The sequence below is a fragment of the Stegostoma tigrinum genome, unplaced genomic scaffold, assembly GCF_030684315.1.
Source record: "Stegostoma tigrinum isolate sSteTig4 unplaced genomic scaffold, sSteTig4.hap1 scaffold_53, whole genome shotgun sequence".
NCBI lineage: Eukaryota > Metazoa > Chordata > Chondrichthyes > Orectolobiformes > Stegostomatidae > Stegostoma > Stegostoma tigrinum.
The window spans coordinates 1897846-1920526 of NW_026728461.1; the positions used below are offsets into that span (position 1 = coordinate 1897846).

At 45.0% G+C, this 22681-nt stretch overlaps 1 non-coding gene across 1 annotated transcript; it reads left to right on the forward strand.

Annotated features, from left to right (window-relative positions):
- Positions 1 to 4058: 4058 nt before the first annotated feature.
- On the forward strand, positions 4059 to 4173 carry trnal-caa (transfer RNA leucine (anticodon CAA)). The gene is made up of 2 exons: positions 4059 to 4096; positions 4128 to 4173. It is a non-coding gene; the product is annotated as a tRNA-Leu (tRNA).
- The last annotated feature ends 18508 nt before the right edge of the window (positions 4174 to 22681 follow it).

The following is a 22681-nucleotide window of genomic DNA, read 5'->3' on the forward strand; positions in this document are numbered from 1 at the left end:
TGGCACAACATTGTGGGCTGAAAAGCCTGTGCTGTACTCTTCTGTGTTCTATGTGTTCAATTCACCTCGCCTGCATATGTTTAGACCATGGGAAGAAATAGAAGCCCTGAGACGCAGACATGGTGAGAATGTGTAAACTCCATGCTGACATCAGCTGAAGCTAAAATTGAAGCTGGGTCCGTTTTGCTGAAAGGCCCCAAAAATGCTTGGGTCGGGTCCAGTAGGAAATTGAACCCTGGTCTCCTTCGTGAAAGGTGGGGAGAGTGACCACAATGCTAACGAGGGCATCAGGTACAAATGCCCCTTAAGCCCTTTACGGGTGCAACAATCACATACAATCACTTCAGTATCCAAATTCTATTTCTATTGCTTCGCCCATAATCGTCAATGCCACAGCAGCACAAATTCACATCTGAATGCTTCTTAAAATCATAAGGATCTCTGCCTCTCAGACACTTGCAGGCAGTGGCTTCCAGATTCCAAACATCCACTGGCTAAAAGCGATTTTCTGTAAATTTACTCTAAACTTCCTTCCTCTTACCTTAAATCTATGGTCCCTGGTGATTGATCCCTCCCTCAAGGGGAAGCGGTTACATAGTCTACCCTCATTATTTTGTACATCTCCTCCGCTCTATGGAAAACAACCACAGTCTGTTCGATCTTGCTTCATAACGGAAACTCTTCAGCTGAGACAATATCCTGGTAAATCTCTTCGGCACAGTTTCTGGTGCTATCACATCCCACAATAATGTGAATTAATGAACTGCCCCCAATACTCTCGCTATAGCGAAATGAACAAATACAATGAATGTTACAGAAAGCCACTGAAACTGGTCTTTTCTGATGCAGTCCATGTTGCTCATTATTGCCATGGGTCATTTTCCTAGGCCTGATGTTCCAATAATCACTGGTCCATGTCAGTAAAAGCTGCTCCATGAGTCTTGATCTGACCGTCCCAGCATCTAAATATTTCATCTGGTTTAGAGTTCCTGGTGGTGAGACAGGCCACGTTCGCTCAGCAACACTGACTGCAACAAGACAGAATGAACAATGTCAATGTGAAAATGGATGTTAGATTGTGCAGTGCCTCAGTGAAGTGGAAGGAGCGACATAAAGGAGATTTAGTGATTGTGGGAGGGAGAAAATTCTCTAAAGTGGTGAGTTTGAATTCTAATCTTGACCACATCAAATGCAGATATGTGAGAGAGCTGGGGTTGAGAGATGATTGTCACCACCTCAAAGAATATTTTCACGTCAATATGTTTGATACTTGCCGCATTTCTGTGGCCCATTGCACAGGGAGTAAAACAAAATACAGCAAGCACCCACTGCCACGTCTCAGATTCGAACCGAGGTTATTGTGGCCACAACACAGAGTACTAACCACAATACGATCACGGCACCACATGAGTTCGCTGGTGTGCAACAAGCAATAACTACAGTGGCTGAGGATATGTTAGGAACAGCACCAGATCGACAACTGGAATTCTTTCCAAGCAGTGCGCTGTATTGCGGGGATTCACAGAGGGCTGGAATCTGTAATTACGATGCTACCAGGGACTGTGGAGATTCCATCAATGAGTATATTGAAGACTGAGATTGATAGATTTCCACTAAATATCAAAGACTCAGTGTATAGTGCTGGCTCTTGTTGAAATGTACCTTTCAATAGTAATCTAGTTTCACATTGGATGTTTCATCAGCTTCCACACAAAAGGAAGTAACCATTGCTGCGTACAACCATATAATCCCAGTTCCCGGGCACAGAACCAGGGAAGTCAGTGACCCAGCTGTGAAGATATAACCGGAAATGGGAATGGCAATGAGCGTGCAGACATACGCTGTGATAATAGATGACGGGATAGTCTGTGCATTATGAGCCAAGGCAATATGACAAAATCGAGATAGAGCCACGGGGATGATGTGCAGAAGGATGAGAGATGCAATGATGAATCAGACAGTGACCAGGGGGATACAGATAGAAGTGACGCAATCGGCGAGCGCGCAGTCCCTCTATGGCCATTGAGGCGCGTGAAATGCCAAGTCTGTGAGCTCCAACCTCACCCGGAGCAGCTTCTATTGACATGGAGCAGGGATTCTTGGGACCTCAAGCTGTTTGAAAAGATGCACAGCAATTTTAATCTGAGGCAAAATAGTTTTTGGAATCACAGTTATTTGTGGATGGAGTGAGGATCTGTGCATGAAAATGTTTCAATTACAATGAAAAATGCAGCAGATATTCAACTCGTCAAGAGAGAAATCTGTGCTGGGAGAAATAGAGTTAACATTTTTGCTCTCTTACTCTTGTCATATGGCTGACCCTGCACTGGGTTGAACTGTGGGAAGGACTTTTTATCGCTCATTTCATATTATTCAATTTTGTGCAAACATGCACTGGTCACTGAACTCATCTAAACTTCCAAAAAATATCGGTAATATATGATGTTGTGATTGGGCTCGTGATTACCTCAGGTTATGGAGGAAAAACAGGGAAGCGGAGTTGACATTTATCAGATCAACAGCGATCTCATTGACTGGCTGAGCAGACTCGATCGGGTGAATTGTAGCTTCCTGACAACAAATGGCAGTGAAACTCACTGCATCACAAAGGGGAGGCAATTGAATTGAAGTAGCGACTGTGATTATCTTTGCTGGTTGTGTACCTTGTGAATGTTACCCTTACTGCTGATGTCCCTGCTAACAACACAACACAAAGGTGAGTAGCCTGACTGAGCAGTGACGGCTAAGGTACCTTTCCCCTCTTTAAGCGGCTGGAACATGGACCCTGATGTTCTCGGGGACAGGAACTGACATTGAAAGGATCACAGACAGAGCTGCACTGCCTTTGCGTTGCCACCATCAGGAAAAATAAAACTTGATTCCCTGACCGGGAATCGAACCCGGGCTGTGGTATTGAAAACGCCAAACCCTAACCACTAGACCAGCAGGGAGAGCGATGGATGTGTGTGCATCGTTTCTTAACGGCACAACTCCTAGCTTTTTTGTTCTTTCTACGATAGTTGTTTTTACTGAAAATGACTGAATCATCATGTTTTTACAGCACAGAAAGAGGCTCAACATCCCAGTTTCCAGCCTTGGCCCATAGCCCTGTGTGCTACGAGGCAATGGGCCGGCTGTTTGAGATGTTCACATTCCCTTGGGGAAGTGGACCACATTTTCACCCTCAGAAGGTAACACACAGGCATATTTCCCAGAAGGTGACAAAGGCCTCAGCAGAGACCAACCCCAGAAGGTAGGATTTCACCCATTTGGGTTCTATAGTCCCATTTCACACTTCAAAACCAGAATCTGATTACAGCAAAGAAATAAAGCATTCGGCCGCTCCCCTCTCCATGTTGCTCCCCCATTGTTTCCTTGCCAACCTGCAGTTTATAATACCTCACCTCACTGCTGGCCTGTGGAGGAAATGACATTGGCATAATTTCAGACGAGGTGAAAGTGCTCCTTTGGATATTGGATGCAGTAGTTGTACAAACATTCTCATCTCCTCCAGTTAGGAGCCCTGTAAGGTAGGGTTTCATGCATTAGAAACTGCAATGTAATAGATGGCAGGGTAGTCTGTGCAGTATAAACCAAGACAATGCGACAAAACCATGATGGAGCTGAAGGAATCATGTGCAGAAGGATGAGAGATGTAATGCTGAATCAGGCAGTGACCAGGGTGATAGAGATATACGTCTTCCCTCGTAGTCTGCTGATAAGGATTCAATGCCTTCACTGCCGTGGAGTGTTCGTGGTTAAAATTTACAATAATAACTCTGAAATATTGTCTGACCTTTAGAAGTAGAATTATGCCATAGACCAGGCGGTGTCGCTTCAATCTACATTACAGTTCTACATCAGCAATGTCAGCTGCATTTGCCTGACGTGCAATTTGTTTCAGACAAGAACAAGGGGGAGGTCAGGAAAAGTGAAGGGCAACGGTGGTTTGTGAGAGGTGACTGTGGGCCTCATGGAGCCAGGCTCAGTGTGGGTGCTGAAGACTGGCTTTTCCTGTTTACTCTGGTATAAAGATCACTCTGGAGCTGCGAAGGTGTGTCAGGATGGCCGAGTGGTCTAAGGCGCCAGACTCAAGGAATAGACTCCTTCCACTGTAAAGCTGGGTGTTCTGGTCTCCACCTGGAGGCGTGGGTTCAAATCCCACTTCTGACAGTGACTGGCCCTTTGTTTGCTGTCCTTTGCAAATATCACTGAGGTTCGGTATCCCGATGGGATCTACCTGTTTTTAAGCAAAATTTGCTCCCGTCAGTTTTGCAGCTTTATATTAACATGATGCAGTTTTGGAGGAGAAGGAGACAGCTCAGCCCATCAAGTCTGCTCCGCTATTAAATGAGCGGATAATCCTGACCTGATAATCCTGAACTGCACTTTCTTGGATTTCCCAATAACCATTGGTACCCTTGCTGCTGAAAATCAATCGAACTCAGCCTTAAATGCACTTTGTGGCCCAGCTCTGACAATCCTCTTCTGTAAAAGAATCCACTAATTCACAACCATCTGAGAGAATAAACTTCACCTCGACTCTGCCTTAAATGTGCGACCTCCATTCTGATATTAAACACTCCCTTCCCAGACGGCCCCAGGAGGGAACGAACGTTTCTTCATCCAATCTGTTACATCGCCAATAACACCTGTATGTTTCGATAAAGATCATTTTTGTAGTACTGTTTCTGAGCTAATGAAAATGATGTATTTCAATGGTTCTTCCCATTTAATTCACCTCTGATGTGAAAGTCTCACTGATTGTGATAGAGATTATCATTGTCACTGAGGAGGCAGTGCTGGGCAAGGTAACGGGGCTAACAGTGGACATGGGGGTCTCTTAGCCCTGATTAACTGCATCCCAGGATACTAAAAGGGGCAATGGGGGACATAGCAAATGCACTAGTAATTATTTACCACAATTCACTGGACTCTGGGGTGGATCCCGCAGATTGATAACAGCCAATGTGACGTCACTGTTTAAAAAAGGAAGTAGGCAAAAAGCCGGTAACATTGGTCCAGTTAGCATAAATTCGGCGCTGGGGAAAATGATTGAATCTATGTTCAAGGAAGAAATAGCAAGACATTTGGATATAAATTGTCCCACTGGTGTTCATGAGTTCATGAAGGGTCGGTCTTGCTGAATTAATTTGGTGAAATTCTTTGAGGACATTATCTGCTATGTGGACAATGGGGTACCTGTGGATGTGGTGTATCTTGATTTCCAGAAGGCAAGTGACGAGGTGCCACATCAAAGCCTGCTACATCAGATAAAGTTGCACCATATTACAGGTAATGTATTGGCTTGGATAGAGGATTGGTTGACCAGTATAAAACAAAGAGTAGGGGTCAATGGGTGTTTTTCTCATTGGTGTTCAGTGGCTAGTGGTGTGCCTCAGGGATCAGTGCTGGGACCACAATTGTTTACAATTTACACAGATGATTTGGAATTGGGGACTAAGCGTGGTGTGTCAAAATTTGCAGATGACACTAAGACGAGTATAGAGCAAAGTGTGCAGAAGACACGAAACGTCTGCAGAGGGATAACGATAGTCTAAGTGGGTGAGCAAAGGCCTGGCAGATGGAGTACAAAGTTGATAAGTGTGAGGTCATCTATTTCGGTAGGAATAACGCAAAATGGACTATGTTTTAAATGGTAAAAAAAGATGCAGCACGCTGCTGTGCAGAGGGATTTTGGTGCCCTTGTGCATGAATCGCTAAAAGTAGGATTGCAGGTGCAGCAGGGAATTAAAAAGGCAAAGGGAATTTTGGTGAAAGGGAGAAACTGATCTGCAGCAAAAATGGTACAAAATAAAAAGTCAGAAGCAGTGTCAGTGAGAAAAGATACAAGAGTCTGAAGTGCCCTTCCTGGTGGTGCAGTGGTTAGGATTTGGTGCTTTCACTGCTGTAGGCTGGGTTCCGTTTTTGGTCCGGGAATGGGAGCTCATTTCTGCTCGCTTATTGTGATGACTGATTTTCAGGAGCAGGAAAGAAGCTCTGGAGCTGGTAGGTGGGCTGATTTGTCCCAGAAATTATTCAAGTTAACAGAAGTCAATGAACTGCAGATGCTGAAAGTCTGAAAGAGAAACAGGAATTGACCGAGACATTCAGCAGGCCTGGCAGCATCTGTGGAGCAGAAGAGAGGTAACCTTTCAGGTCCACAGATCGTTAATTGGAACTAGATTAGTTATGCATTTCAATCATGTCATCTCCGGCAAAGTTATCAGGTTTATCTGTCAAATCGGGGTATTTATCAAAATTTCTCTCTCTGAGTGGCTGACAAGAGTCAATTGTTACAGATCACAAAACAGCAACAAACAAAACAGCCAGTTGGGTTAAGCTCAGGGAACTGGAGTGGGAGCAGAGGAATAATAATGCATTGAGTTTAAACACAAGAAACAAGACACTTCAGCTTTCAGGAACCAAGCAACTGGCACTATTTACAAGAGGTTTAGACAAGATACAGTCTATCAAAGCCACAGGCACCTGTGAGACTCAAACCACAGCTATGCTGATTTTTAATCTAGCTAATAAGGTAAGGTTCATTCTAAACTTTCTCTATTGAATGTAAGTTTGTTATTAATTTTATAGCACCTTGAACTAAGCTTTCTATTTTAGTACTGAGCGGGTGTTCAGATAAGTGGGGTATGGATGCTAGGGCAGTTGCTTGCTCCTCCTGCAGAATGTGGCAGGTGGGAGACATGGCACACGTCTCCGCTGGCTACATCTGCGGGAAGTTCACCCAACTACAGCTCCTTGAAAACCGTGTTAGGGAAATGGAGCTGGAGCTGGATGAACTACGGATCATTCGGGAGGCAGAGGGGGTAATTGAGAGGAGTTACCAGGAGTTGGTCACTCCTAAGGCTCAGGACAAGGATAGATGGGTTACAGTTAGGGGGAGGAAAGGGGACAGACAGAGAGTGCAGAGATCCCCTGTGGGCATTCCCCTCAGCAATAAGTATACCGTTTTGGATACTGCTGGGAGGGATGACCTACCAGAGGAAAGCCATAGCAGCCAGTTCCCTGGCACTGAGCCTGACACTGTGGCAAAGAAGGGAAGAGGGCAGAATAGAAAAGTACTCGTGGTAGGGGACTCGATAGTTAGGGGAATTGACAGGAGATTTTGTGGTCAGGATCGGGATTCCCGGAAGGTATGTTGCCTCCCTGGTGCCAGGGTCCGGGACGTCTCTGATCTGGTGTATAAGGTTCTAAAAGGGGACGGCGAACAGCCAGAAATCGTGTTACATATTGGCACTAATGATATAGCCAGAAATAGGGTTAAGGATATAAAAAGTGATTTCAGGGAGTTAGGATGGAAGCTGCAAAGCAGGACGAACAGAGTCGTGTTCTCTAGCTTACTACCGGTGCCACGAGATAGCAAGGTGAGGAACAGGGAGCGGGCGCAGCTCTACACGTGGCTACGCAGCTGGTGTAGGAGGGAGGGCTTCAGATATGTAGATAATTGGGATGCCTTCTGGGGAAGGTGGGACCTGTACAAGAAGGATGGGTTGCATCTGAACTCGAAGGGGACCAATGTCCTGGGTGGAAGGTTTGCTCCAGTAGTTCCAGAGGGTTTAAACTAGTATGGCAGGGGGGTGGGAACCTGAGCTGTATACCGGAGGTGAGAGTTGATGCAGGTGAGGCAGTAGCAAGAGGTAGACCAGCTAGTGGGAAGGAACCAAGGGATCGGTCAAAGTGTGTTTGCTTTAACGCAAGGAGTATCAGGAATAAAAGTGATGAACTTAGAGCATGGATCAGTACCTGGTGCTATGATGTTGTGGCCATAAGAGAGACATGGGTTTCTCATGGGCAGGAATGGTTGCTGGATGTTCCAGGGTTTAGAACATTTAAAAAGAATAGGGAGGGGGTAAAAGAGGAGGGGGTGTAGCACTACTAATCAGAGAGGGTTTCACAGCTACTGAAGCTTCCATTGTCGAGGAAGATCTGCCTACTGAGTCAGTATGGTGGAAATTAGGAACAGCAAGGGAGTAGTCACCTTGTTAGGGGTTTACTACAGGCCCCCCAAAAGCAGCAGGGAGATTGAAGAAAGCATAGGTCGACAGATTTTGGAAAAGTGTGGACACAGTAGGGTTGTTGTAATGGGTGACTTTAACTTTCCTAATATTAATTGGAACCTCCTTCGAGCAGAAGATTTGAATGGAGCTGTTTTTGTAAGGTGTGTTCAGGAGAGTTTCCTAATGCAGTACGTTGACAGGCCGAAGAGGGGAGAGGCCATTCTAGACTTGGTGCTCGGAAACGAGCCGGGGCAGGTATCAGATCTTGTGGTGGGAGAGCATTTTGGTGATAGTGACCATAACTGCCTCACATTCTACATAGCTATGGAGAAGGAGAGGATTAGGCAAAATGGGAGGATATTTAATTGGGGAAGAGGAAACTATGACGTGATTTGACATGAGTTAGGAAGCATGGACTGGGAGCAATTGTTCCATGGTAAGGGAACTTTCGACGTGGAGACTGTTTGAGGAACAGTTGTTGCGAGTGATGAGTAAATATGTCCCTCTGAGACAGGCAAGAAGGGGTAAGATAAAGGAACCTTGGATGACGAGAGCGGTGGAGCTTCTTGTGAAAAGGAAGAAGGTAGCTTACATAAGGTGGAGGAAGCTAGGGTCAAGTTCAGCTAGAGAGGATTACATGCAGGCAAGGAAGGATTTCAAAAATGGTCTGAGGAGAGCCAGGAGGGGGCACGAGAAAGGCTTGGCAGAAGGAATCAGGGAAAACACAAAGGCATTTTACACTTATGTGAGGAATAAGAGAATGGTCAAAGAAAGAGTAGGGCCAATCAGGAATAGCATAGGGAACTTGTGTGTGGAGTCTGAGGAGGTAGGGGAAGCCCTAAATGAGTTTTTTGCTTCTGTCTTTACGAAAGAAACGAACTTTGTAGTGATTGAAACCTTTGAAGAGCAGGTGTGCATGCTGGAATGGATAGAGATAGAGGAAGCTGATGTGCTGAAAATTTTGTCAAACATTAAGATTGACAAATCGCCAGGCCCGGAACAGATTTGTCCTCGGCTGCTTTGGGAAGCGAGAAATGCAACTGCTTCGCCACTTGCGAAGATCTTTGCATCCTCGCTCTCCACTGGAGTCGTACCTGAGGACTGGAGAGAGGCAAATGTAATTCCTCTCTTCAAGAAAGGAAATAGGGAAATCCCCAGCAATTACAGACCAGTAAGTCTCACGTCTGTCGTCTGCAAGGTGTTAGAAAGGATTCTGAGGGATCGGATTTCTGACCATCTGGAAGAGCATGGCTTGATCAAATACAGTCAACATGGCTTTGTGAGGGGTAGGTCATGCCTCACAAAACTTATCGAGTTTTTTGAGGATGTGACTAGAAAAGTTGATGAGCGTCGAGCTGTGGATGTGGTGTATATGGACTTCAGTAAGGCATTTGACAAGGTTCCCCATGGTAGGCTCATTCAGAAGGTCAGGAGGAATGGGATACAGGGGAACTTAGCTGCTTGGATACAGAAATGGCTGGCCAACAGAAGACAGCGAGTGGTAGTAGAAGGAAAATATTCTGCCTGGAAGTCAGTGGTGGGTGGTGTTCCACAGGGCTCTGTCCTTGGGCCTCTACTGTTTGTAATTTTTATTAATGACTTGGATGAGGGGATTGAAGGATGGGTCAGCAAGTTTGCAGACGGCACAAAGGTCGGAGGTGTCGTTGACAGTGTAGAGGGCTGTTGTAGGCTGCAGCGGGACATTGACAGGATGCAGAGATGGGCTGAGAGGTGGCAGATGGAGTTCAACCTAGATAAATGCGAGGTGATGCATTTTGGAAGGTCAAATTTGAAAGCTGAGTACAGGATTAAGGATAGGATTCTTGGCAGTGTGGAGGAACAGAGGGATCTTGGTGTGCAGATACATAAATCCCTTAAAATGGCCACCCAAGTGGACAGAGTTGTTAAGAAAGCATATGGTGTTTTGGCTTTCATTAACAGGGGGATTGATTTTAAGAGTCGTGAGATCTTGTTGCAGCTCTATAAAACTTTGGTTAGACCGCACTTGGAATACTGCGTCCAGTTCCGGTCGCCCTATTATAGGAAAGGTGTGGATGCTTTGGAGAGGGTTCAGAGGAGGTTTACCAGGATGCTGCCTGGACTGGAAGGTTTATCTTATGAAGAGAGGTTGACTGAGCTCGGTCTCTTTTCATTGGAGAAAAGGAGGAGGAGAGGGGACCTAATTGAGGTATACAAGATAATGAGAGGCATAGATAGAGTTGATAGCCAGAGACTATTTCCCAGGGCAGAAATGGCTAGTACGAGGGGTCATAGTTTTAAGCTGGTTGGAGGAAAGTATAGAGGGGATGTCAGAGGCGGGTTCTTTACACAGAGAGTTGTGAGAGCATGGAATGCGTTGCCAGCAGTTGTGGAAGCAAGGTCATTGGGGTCATTTAAGAGACTGCTGGACATGCATATGGTCACAGAAATTTGAGGGTGCATACATGAGGATCAATGGTCGGCACAACATTGTGGGCTGAAGGGCCTGTTCTGTGCTGTACTGTTCTATGTTCTAAGTTCCACACAGACAGTTGCCCGAGGCTGGAATCAAACCTGGGTCCCTGGTGCTGTGAGGCTGCCGTGCTAACCACTGAGCCACCGTGCTGCCCGAGTTTAGAAGAATGAGGAAAAATTTCACAGAAGCCAATAAAATTCTAACAAGCCTAAATACAGGAAGGATGTTGTCAGTGACCAGGTAGTCAGAGCTGAGGGGCATGGGCTAAGCGGTTAAGGACTGAAATGAGGAAACCTTTTCAAAAAAAAAGAGACTGGGGACCCTGTGAAATTTGCTGCCACAGAAATCAGTTAAGGCCAAACACTGATACTGATAATGGTGGTGATGATGATGATGATGATGATGATGATATGTATAGTTGTGAGGGCTTAAGGGATCAAAGGGTATGACTCTCAAGTGGGAAGAATATGAGTAGAATGATCAGCCATGATCAAAGTGGCTATCAGAGAAGGATCGAAAGCTACAATGGCCTGCGCCTGTTCCTATTTTCTATGTTTCTAATATGGTGAAGGTGGAATAAGAACAAAATGAATACAACTGACACAAATATCAGCACAACCTTATCACCACTGGATGAAAATCCTGTAACTCCTTACCAAACAGGACCATGGGAGCTACTTCACCACGTGGATTGCAGCAGATCAAGAAGGTGCAGAGTGATTTTGGAAGCTTCTGGAGTGGCTGCTCTGTCTATCATTTTCAATCCAGTTTTCAAGTTGTTGAATGCTGTGAGAAAAGTAACAGAGTATGAAGCTGCCCTCCCCTTTAACCTGTACTCACCGCTTGTGGCTCTCATGGAGGACCATTTCATTCTGGATATCTCTCCCAGCGCGCAAGCTCCATAGCCGACCACGACATCTAACGACCAATAGCAAGCAAGAGGCGGAACAGGAAGAAGGCTCCGGACGTGCTTGTTCTCCAACGAATCAGAGGACGAGGCCACAATTCTGAGGGCGGGTCACCGGGCCCGAAACGTTGAACTCTGCCTGATCCTTCACAGATGCTGCAGACAGGCTGAGCTTTTCCAGCAAAACAAAGTGTGGGGCTGGATGGACGCAGCAGGACAAGCAGCATCTCAGGAGCACAAAAGCTGGTGTTTGGGGCAGTTTTAATGCAGTTCCCATGGTCTCTGAGCTTTTCCAACAGAGACAGTAGGAACTGCAGATGTTGGAGGATCTGAGATAACAAGGTGTGGGTCTGGATGGACACAGCAGGACAAGCAGCATCTCAGGGGCACAAAAGTTGGTGTTTGGGGCAGTTTTAATGCTGTTCCCATGATCTCTGAGCTTTTCCAATAGAGATAGTAGGAACTGCAGATGTTGGAGGATCTGAGATAACAAAGTGTGGGGCTGGATGAACACAGCAGGACAAGCAGCATCAGAGGAGCAGGAAGGCCAACGTTTGGGGCCTAGACCCTTCATCAGAAATTGGGGAGGGGAGGGGGCTCAAATAAATAGGGAGGGGGGAGATGGATAGAAAATGGAGAGAGGAGAATATAGATGGAGGGGAGACAGACAAGTTAAAGGAGCGGGGATGGAGCCAGTAAAGGTGACTGGAGGTTGGGAGTTAGGGAGGTGATAGGTCAGTCCATAGAGGACAGACAGGTCAAGGGGCGGGATGAGGTTAGGAGTTAGGAGATGGGGGTGGGACTTGAGGTGGGTGGAAGGGATAGATTGGGGGAAGAATAGTTTAGGGAGGCGGGGACAACCTGGGCCAGTTTTGGGATGTGGTAGGGGTAGGGGAGATTTTGAAGCTTGTGACGTCCTCATTGATACCATTGGGCTGCAGGTTTCCCAAGCGGAATATGAGCTGCTGTTCCTGCAACCTTTGGGTAGAATCATCGTGGCACTGCAGGAGGCCCATGATGGACATGTCGTCTAAGGAACAGGAGGGGGATTTGAAATGTTTTGCAACTGGGAGGTGCAGTTGTTGAGTGCAAAGCAAGCATAGGTGTTTTGCACAGTGGTCCCCAAGCCTCCGCTGGGTTCCACAATGTAGAGGGTGCCACAACGGGAACAGCGGATGCAGTATACCACATTAGCAGATGTGGGGTCAGAGATTTGGGTGACAGGGGAGGTATATTTGCACGTGTAGCTCTTCCTGCAGTTGCAGGGAAAAGTGCCGGGTGTGGGGAGGCTGGAGGGGAGTGTGGAGCGGGCAAGGGAGCCATGGAGAGAGTGGTCCCTCCAGAAAGCAGATAAGGGTGGGGAGGGAAAAATGTCTTTCATGGTGGGGTTGGATTGCAGATGGCGGAAGTGTCGAAGGGTGATGTGTTGGATCGGAGGTTGGTGGGGTGGTACATCAGGACGAGGGGGATTCTGTTTTGGTTGTTATTGCGGGGAGGGGGTGTGAGGGTTGAGTTGCGGGAAATGCAGGAGACACGGTCGAGGGTGTTCTCGATCACTGAGAGGGGAGGTTGCGGACCTTGAAAAATGAGGACATCTGAGATGCACAGGGGTGGAATTCCTCATCCTGGGAGCAGATGTGGCGGAATTGGGAATAGAGGATGGCATTTTTGCAAGAAGGTGGGTGGGAGGAGGTGTATTCTAGGTAGCTGTGGGGGTCGGTGAGCTTGAAATGGATATCGGTTTCGAGGTGGTTGCCGGAGATGTAGATAGAGAGGCCAAGGAAGGAGAGAGAGGTATTGGAGATGGTCCAGGTGAACTTCAGGTTCGGGTGGAAGGTGTTGGTGAAGTGGATGAACTGTTTGAGCTCTTACTGGAAGCATGAGGCGGCGTTGATACAGTCGTCAATGTAACGGAGGAAGAAGTGGGATTTAGGGCCAGTGTAGGTAAGGAAGAGGGATTGTTCCATGTAACCTACAAAGAGGCAGTCATAGCTTGGGCCCATGCGGGTACCCATGGTCACCCCCTTTATTTGTAGGAAGTGGGAGGAATTGAAAGAGAAGTTGTAGAGTGTGAGGACGAGTTTGGCTATGAGGATGAGGGTGTTAGTGGAGGGGGATTGGTCGGGCCTGCGGGACAGAAAGAAGCAGGGGTCCTTTGGGCCATCTGTATGGGGAATGCAGGTGCATAGGGACTGGGCGTCCGTGGTAAAGATGAGGTTTCGGGGACCGTGGAATTGTAAGTTCTGGAAGAGGTGGAGAGTTTGGGTGGTGTCACAGACGGAGGTAGGGAGTTCCTGGACAAAGGGGGAGAAAATGAAGTCCAGCTAGGTGGAGATGAGTTTGGTAGGGCAGGAGCTGGTGGAGAGAATGGGTCGAGCAGGGCAGGCAGGTTTGTGGATTTTGGGAAGGAGACAGAAGTGGGCAATTTGGGGTTGGGGAATGATGAGGTTGGAGGCTGTGGGTGGGAGGTCATCTGAGGTGATGAGGTTGTGGGTGGTTTGGGAGATGATGGTTTGGTGATCAGGCGTGGGGTCATGATCAAGGGGACAGTCAAAAGTGGTGTAGGAGTGTCGGCATATAGCCTCGGCGATGTAGAGGTCAGTGCACCATACAACAACTATGCCTCCCTTGTCCATGAGTTTTATGGTGAGGTTGGGACTGGAGCAGAGGGCTGCATGTTCTGCAGGGAAGAGGTTGGAGTGGGTGAGAGTGGTGGAGAGGTTGAGGCGATTGATGTCATAACAGCAGTTAATGATGAAGTGGTCGAGGGAGGGTAGGGGCCCTTGGGATGGTGTCCAGGAGGGGTGGGTGTTTTGGAGCAGGGTGAAGGGGCCAGTAGAGGGCGGGTTAGGCTCACGGTTAAAGAAGTAAGCGTGGAGGCAGATGCGGTGGAAAAACTACTCAGCGTCCAAGCATGAGCGGTTCTCGTTGATGTGTGGGTGGAGGGGGACAAAGGTGAGCCCTTTCCTGAGGACTGACCGTTCGTCCTCAGTAAGTGGAGTAGTAAGGAAGGGATGGTTTAGACTCGGCAGGGCTCAGTATTTCTGTCTCCTCTGGAGCCGCTGGCTGTGGAGGCGGCGGGCAGAGTTGCTTCGGCAACGGCGGGTGGAGTTGTCAATGGCGATGTGGGTGGAGTAGCATTGGCGTGGGTGGAGTTGCATCGGTGGTGGGTGGAGCACCGTAGGTGGTGGTGGGCGGAGCGGGATAGGAGGTGGCAGCTGCGGTGACGGTAGGAGTGTCCTCAGTGTCTATGGTGTTGGACTCGGAAATGGAGGCAGTGGCATTCGCTGTCCTGGAAACGGTGTATCCGACGGTGGAGGATGTGACATCTTTCCTGGTGGCTCCGGCAGTGGCCACATGGCCAATGGTGGTGGGCACATTGTGGGGGAGTTCCTGGATAGGGTTGGGGATTTGGGAGGTGGAGGAAGCACGTTTTGGGTGGTTGGCACCAGTAAGTTTACTGTACTTATGGTTTTTTGTGCCCACTAAAGCTGAGTAGAATTATGAGTTCAGGTTGTGGATCCTACGAAGAATAAAAAAACAGGAGAGGTCCTTTGCAGGTCTGAGAGAGGGAGGCTGTGAGCTGGGGTAGGCTGGATTGCTGCGAGTGTGTGTTTCAGGAGTCACAGGGAGAAACACTTCTGAAGTGTCCTAATGTACTGGATGTAGACATTGTCACGTCTGGGGCCACATTGGGAAGGCTTGAATGTGGACTGTAGTCCATTGGGGATGATCTGGTTCCATAGGCAGGGACTAAGGAAGGTAACGTGGCTGTAGTACCTGGTTTGCTTCAGGATGTGGTCGAGCAGTTTCAAGGCCGAATAGGGCAGTTTTAGACGCTTTTCCAGGGTAATGGTGAGACTGCATTGAGAGCACTGTGGGTGTGATGAAGTTAGAAGCCATCCAGAGATGATTGACTGAAGTGATTCCTATGAGAAGTATTTATCTTCAGAGGAAATCATAACCAGTCTGGCCCTGGATTTATTGGACTTTAGGCGAATGACACATGGTCTTGTTTGAACCCAAAATATTCCGAGCAGTCTTTTCAAGTTGAATGCTGAAACATTATTTCCATTTGTGAACAGTGGATGGACTGTAAACTGGAGAATATCTCAGTTAGACAATGTTGACTTATTTCTTGTACCCTTCCAAAGGATTGTGTGCTTATGGAAGTCTTTCAGAAAGAGATGGAGGATAAGTCATTGAATATTCTTAAGGGAGAGGCAGAAAGATTCTTGACTAAGAATGGCACACTAGTGTTATAAGGGGTAGAGAGGAATGTTTATTTGAGGCCACATCCAGATCTTTCAAGAGCTCATGGCATGGCAGACTGGGTTTGGTTTTTCTGATCACTTACTTCTGATCCAAGTTTCTACGTCTATTGTCTTCAGAAACCGGAAAATAAGGAGAGAATTAATGTGGTCACAAAGGCTGTCCCTTTCAGAATGATGGGTACAACTTCCAAATCTGATTTTTGAACGACACTATGAAAATACTCAGGAAAGTTTCATGGTTTTTCAGAAAGATCGGAGAGATAGAACAAAGTTAAATTCTCATTTAAGCTGCTTTAGTAAACAGATTGGGCTGAATATATGTCTTTAATAGGACAGATTACTTTTATTTGTTCTGGTGAAATGAGTTTCATTAACAAGACCAGCATTTATTTCCTCTGTCTAATTCCCATTCAGAATATGATGGTGAAACCCAGGGACACTAACAGATATGTTTCATGGAGAAGTATAGGATTCTGAGCAAGTGACAGTGAATGGGCAATGATATATATCCAAACCAGGATGCTGTGTGGCATTGGACAGTGTAATCCTCAACATTTGATGCTCACAACATATGGAAATTGTAAGAATGTATTTTCTGTTTTCAAAAATTAAGGTCAGAGAGTCATTCAGTAAACAAACAGGACCTTCAGCTCAGCATGCCTATTCCAGTCAAACAAACAAAACTACATTAATCACACTTACCTTGAAGTCCACGGCCACTAGGCTCTGGCATTTTGAATGCTCCTCCAGCTGCTTCTCAAATGCTGAGTTATCTTGAATTATCTGTGACCTGAGATTTGGCTTTTTTCTTTCACGTTATGCTTGAACTGCGTTTTGCAAATATATCCCACAACATCAAAGGCAGTGATTGGCTCGATAGATCATTACAAATGTCTACATTGCTTTGTAATCTTCTGGAAAATCAGACTTTCTTTTTAATTCATTTGGGATTTTAATGTAGCTAGATCAGCCCTAATTGACCTTGAAAACTTCCAGCCCGAATTTCACCAAATTGGAAATGTAGTGGACACTGAAAAAGGTTACTTCAGAGTACAATGGGATCTTGATCAGATGGGCCACTGGACCAAGAAGTGGTAGATAGAGTTTAATTTGAATAAATGTGATGTGCTGTGTTTTGGAATTCAAATTAGGGCAGGACTTATACTCTAAATGGTAAGCCCTTGGGGAGTATTGCTGGAAAATGTGTCCTGTTAGTGGGCGCATAGTTCCTTGAAAGTGGATTCAGAGGCAGCTAGGATAGTAAAGAAAGAATTTGGTGCACTTCCCTTTATTGGTCAGTACGTTGTGTATCGTAGTTGGGAGGTCCTGTTGCAGCTGTACACTGGTTCGGCCACTTTTGGAATATTGCATGCAATTCTCTCTCCCTGCTATCGGAAGGATGTTGTGAAACTTGAAAGGGCTCAGAAAAGATTTATAAGAGTGTTGCCAGGATTTGGAAGGTTTTAGATGCAGGGGGAAACTGAATAAACTCTTTCCTGGAGATTCGGAGGCTGAGGGGTGACCTTACTGATGTTTGTAAAGTCAGGAGGGGAATAGATAGGGCATCCAGACAAGGTGTTTTCACTGGGGTCGGGGAGTCCAAAATTAGACGCTGTGGGTTTAAGGTGAGCTGGAAAATATTTAGAAGGGACGTCAGGGGTAACTTTTTCACACAGAGGGTGGTGTGTGTGTGGAATGAGCTGCAAGGGGAAGTGCTAGATTTTGGAACAATTACAACATATGAAAGGATGGGTATGTGATTTGGAAGGGTTTAGAGGGATATGGGCCAAATGCTCACAAATGGGACAAGATTTATTTGGGATATGTAGTTGGCACGGACGAGGTGAAACTGAAGCCTCTGTTTCTGTTCTTCACAACTTTATGACTCTATGATTTGGTTGAATTTCTGATGAGTAGTTACATACAGGATATTTATGGCTGGAAGTTGATTATCTCATTGAATATCAAGGGAGGGCTTTTGGTTTGCCTCCTGTTGGAGATAATTCCTGCCGGACAGCATTGAAGAACTGTTCCTGTTCGCCATTCATCAGCTAAACCTGAATGGTGCCCGCATCTTTTGGAATAACGACACAGACGACTGCAGTAACTGAGTGCCATGAAACGGTGCTGAGGACTCGGTTTCAGTACAGTTGGGTTGCTGATGTTTTAATCTCTTGCCAATATGGTCTGTTAGTTTGTGAGCATTCACTTACCTGGCTGAAACAGAAACATTCTCTTTGGCAATGCATATTCGAGTGACACAAACATGGAACCGGATCATGGAAACAGCACTGGAAGGGAGTGGAGGTTAAGAACTGGCAGGAAAACAAATACATCATCAAAATATGCACATAGGAAGAAGTGGTTTATTTTTCTTTTGAGGAATGACACCATAACAGCTAAAATACATTATTCTAATTAAGGGAAAGCTGTATCCATTTTATTAGTTTCATTAAAATAATGGCGATAAACAGCTGGACTAATCTGGCACTGACCATTTGAAAAAAGCTGGATGTTTTAAGAGATAGCTGGGCTGTCCCAGATTGAGTAAGAGCTGATACTTTATGAGAGATACGGTTTTGAAAAACTTTCTGAACACAGTTGATGGAACAGACAAACAAGTGCCATTGACTCGTACTTCGGAATATATCAGACCTTTCATGGCTGCTACAACATAGAATCAGACAATCGAGAAAACACTCATTGAGACTACACCACCAGGTGCTGATCCAAATGATTTTTATAGTTTGGCATGTAACCTGCCTCAACCACCCTCCTAAGCAGTGCATTTCAGACACCAAATAGCCTCATCACAAATAGGACAAACATCTCCTGACAGAATCGGAAGTCCATACCGAAAATTCTTCCTAATTTTGTGAGGACAGTGAGCACAGTGTTCTGTACGTTCGCTCTTTATTGTTTCAGCTGGTGTTCCAATATCATTTGAAGTGAGATCAGAGTAACTTCCCATGCTACTTCACTCATTACGGCATCATGGACCTGAAGCAAAAATGTGATCAATGCAAATTGGAGACAATCCTGCACAATCTTGCAACCCCTTATAAACAGCTCTGTGTGTACTTCTGCACCACTTGAATTGGAAGCGTTTCAGGAAGGCAGCTTCACGTTACATTCTCTGGAGCTCTTGATGATGAAAAATAAACGTTGCCTTTGCTGGTGCCTGCTAAAATCCATGGATGAGAGTGTCTTATTAAGAATATCAAGATACTTTATGGTTTCAAAGTTGAGTCTAAAGTCTTGGAAGGTAAGACTTTGCAAAATGAGTGTAAGCCCAGTGACATCAGGAGCATGACATGACATTGTGGTAAGGATCCCTATTGTTTTCAATCAGAGGACTGATCATGCGAAATCAGTGCCACTGAGTTCAAACCATTCTTGGCAATTTATCTCAATGCGACATGGCATCAATATTAGGGATCTTTAATACATAAACTTTGCAATGTCTCATTTAATGATCATTCACAAATACTTGCAGGTCAACTCAAATGGCAGCTTTGTTGTTCTGATCCAGATCAGACAAATTGTGACAGTCCAAAAGAAAGAAAAGAAATTCTGGAATGTAACTTATCCAGGCCAGCAGCATCTGCAATATGACTTTTTCAGAACAGGTTCATAACAGACTAGATATGTTAACTCAAAATCTGTCTCCAGATGTTGCCTCATCTGTTGTGTTTCTCCAGCAATTTCTGTTTCTGTTTCAAATTTCCATAATCTCCAGCATTTTTCTTTTCTGGACTGGCCCAGCTTGGTGAAATTTTGACAATATCATCCATTCCTGTTTCCGTGAGTGTTATTCTGCCGATTACACTCATCATGTCCCAGTGTCTGTTTCTTCTTTTAAGTTATAAAAAAAATTGTGAATATCATCCTAAATGCATGAATATCTGGAAATCAATTTTGATTAAAAGTAATTTTAGAGGCAGCTGCACTTCATGAGACAACAGAAATAGATTACTCATGACGGCACAATCCGTGCCCTTCACTGAAAGCATCTCCGCTCAGGCTCTGAAAACTTTTCATACAAATCTCAGAATATTTACAGCAAAGCTGTGGTCACTCAGCCCATCATCTCTGTACGGGCTGGGGATGAACTATGTTCCTACTATTATTATTCTGTCATCTCGCAATACACATAACATTTTGAAATCTTGATCTGCTTTTAATTTTGAATATCCTGGGCATACACCGATGATTAAAAGTGCACACATAATACATAATTTCCTACATCACATTTAAAGTTATCATACTATGATCATATTGTTGTTTGGCACTCCATCTCCCAAGTATAACGTATTGACTTGCTCTGCATTACATTTCATTCTGTCTGTCAGAATAAGTGCGAGTTAAATACTAGTGACATTGGGATATCACTGTCCTCCTCTCCAGTCACTGCAGCCACTGTCGCCATTCCACTCTGTCTCTGAACCATTGTCACATTCATTCTGTCCCTGACTATTTAGTCCATGCTCTTTAATGAACAACATCATTGTACACGCTGCATTTGATTTTAGTTTTGGTCAACTGAATCAAGAAATGTAAGTGTTACTGCTTTAAAGCACATAAACTGCAATGAAGAACTTTGCATGTTGAAGATACATTGTTGTTTTATTACAGCAGCGAGAAAACCACACTTACTCTGCAAGGTCAGCCCGCCTATGCCCAGCGATTATTTTTTGTTGTTGTTGGCTGTGTCAGAGTAATCAGCACAGGAATAACATTTTGATTGTGTTTTTTTTTGTAGGGGGAGGGTGTTGGTGCAGGTGGTTACAGCATTGCACATGGACAACAGGGCAGAGCCATTTAGCCTGAAAAATGAAAACATCCATCATTCTCCCTCACGACAGACGTCGTTAGAGCAATTGCTAACGGTATATGAGACCTATAGCCAACGATGTTAACGTGCAATCCAGTCCAGTTTTACTTGTGAACCGAAGGCTCACTGAAGGTGTATTGAAAGGGGTTAACTGGAACTGTTTGTTCGGTGACTGTGATTGATGTCAGTCTCCATGGATTCAAACTGTGTCACAGGAGGCTTTACCTCTCCTATTACTAAGGGGCTCCATTCAGTGTGATATCCCATAGTATAAGTGAGACATCAGCGACAGCACTAACAGGGATCAGCAGCTGCAGAGAGAGGGGGAGGAGAGATCAGAATCTGAGAACAATAGACTGGAATGTTACAACAATGGATAAGAATCTCAGAACAATAGACTGGAATGTTACAACAATGGATCAGAATCTGAGAACAATAGACTGGAATGTTACAACAATGGATCAGAATCTGAGAACAATAGACTGGAATGTTACAACAATGGATAAGAATCTCAGAACAATAGACTGGAATGTTACAACAATGAATCAGAATCTGACAACAATAGACTGGAATGTTACAACAATGGATCAGAATCTGAGAACAATAGACTGGAATGTTACAACAATGGGCAGGGGTTTATCCTGGGGTCTTTACTTTCTTACCAACTATTGGTCGATATTACCATATCGGATACTCGGTCTACTGTGGGTTATTCAAGTTGGTTACTATCCCATTCTTGCTATTATTGGTGTTCCTGGTAAGTCTCTCTGTCTCTGTCCAGTCATTACTTCCATAAAGTATATTCAACTTTATTGCTGTTTCTGTTGCCTACATTTGGAAAAGATGGAATCTATTTACTTCAGTTTAATTAAAACCTCACTTCATTGTTCATGAATTTCAGACTCGTCCTTCACAAGCTTCTGAGAACAAGAATTGTTCACATCATTGAGGGCCTTTATTGATTTATGTTTCGCTATTGTCTCCATCGCCAAACCTGTCCAACACCAGCTCCATAATATCCCCACTCTCCCCCTCTGCCTCTGTACTGTTACTGAATAAACCATTTTCTATGACGTGGTAAAGTTCAGGCTTTATAGTTCCAGCTCTTTTCTGACCAGTCTTCCAAGTTATAAATAATTTGATCACACCCTTGATCTTGTTTCTGAAGTAATTAACGATAGGGACGCCATGTCAGAGCAGTTAAGTCACTCAGCAGGTAATTTCAGAGACACAGGTTATTACACGAAAGATACTGTTTCAAATCACACCACAGTTGATGGTAGAACTTCAATTCTAATGGTAAGAATTGTAATGAAAGTGAATTTCATTAATAACAACCATAAAATCAGCATCATTTTGACTAAAAAAACCGATCTCATTCCACTGATCTCCTCTGAGAAAGAAATCTAACGTTTTACCTGGTCTGGATTAAGTGTGAATTCAGACCCATAACAATGTGTTTGGCTCCAAACTGCCTTGTGGAATGGTCACAGTTAAAGGTAATTAACGATGCTTCACAAATGCTGCTCTTGCCAGTGATTCTGACATCCCATGAAAAAAAAACATTTAAATCAAAGAAAGAAAGATGTCAGAGATCTGAAACAAAAAGAACCAAAGTGCTGAGGAAAATGAACAGGTTTGACAGAGTTTGATGAAATTTAAATGGAGTTAGCAATTCAAGTTCACTGAACAGACATCAGAACTGAAATCTGCTGGTAACTATTGTGATTTATTCTGTTGACAGGGATGTTTGTTTTGAAGGGGAGAAGGAATGAGTTGAATAAATGCTGAAAGATAGAGCTAGAGGAAAAAAAAGAAACAAAGAAAGGGATTGTTCATGATCAGGTGGGATGGAAATAAAATGTGAAATTAATTACATTTATTTTTCGCCTTTTCCCGTATTCCTGAATGTCGTGCCCATGTCTGAAATAAGTTCTGTCCCCTCAGTCTGACTTCCCGGAGTGTGGTCATCTTCACTTATTCATTAATGGGATGTGGGTGTGACTGGCTGGGCCAGCATTTATTTCCCTTTCCTAGTTGCCCTTGAGAAGATATCTGTGAGCTGCTTTCTTGAATCACGACAGACCATGTGCTGTACATTGCTGGTATATAGGTCGGTCCTGAGTCATTTCTTTGAGACTTTCTGGTGATTGATACAAGCGAGTGGCTGGCTTGGCCATTCCAGAAGATGGT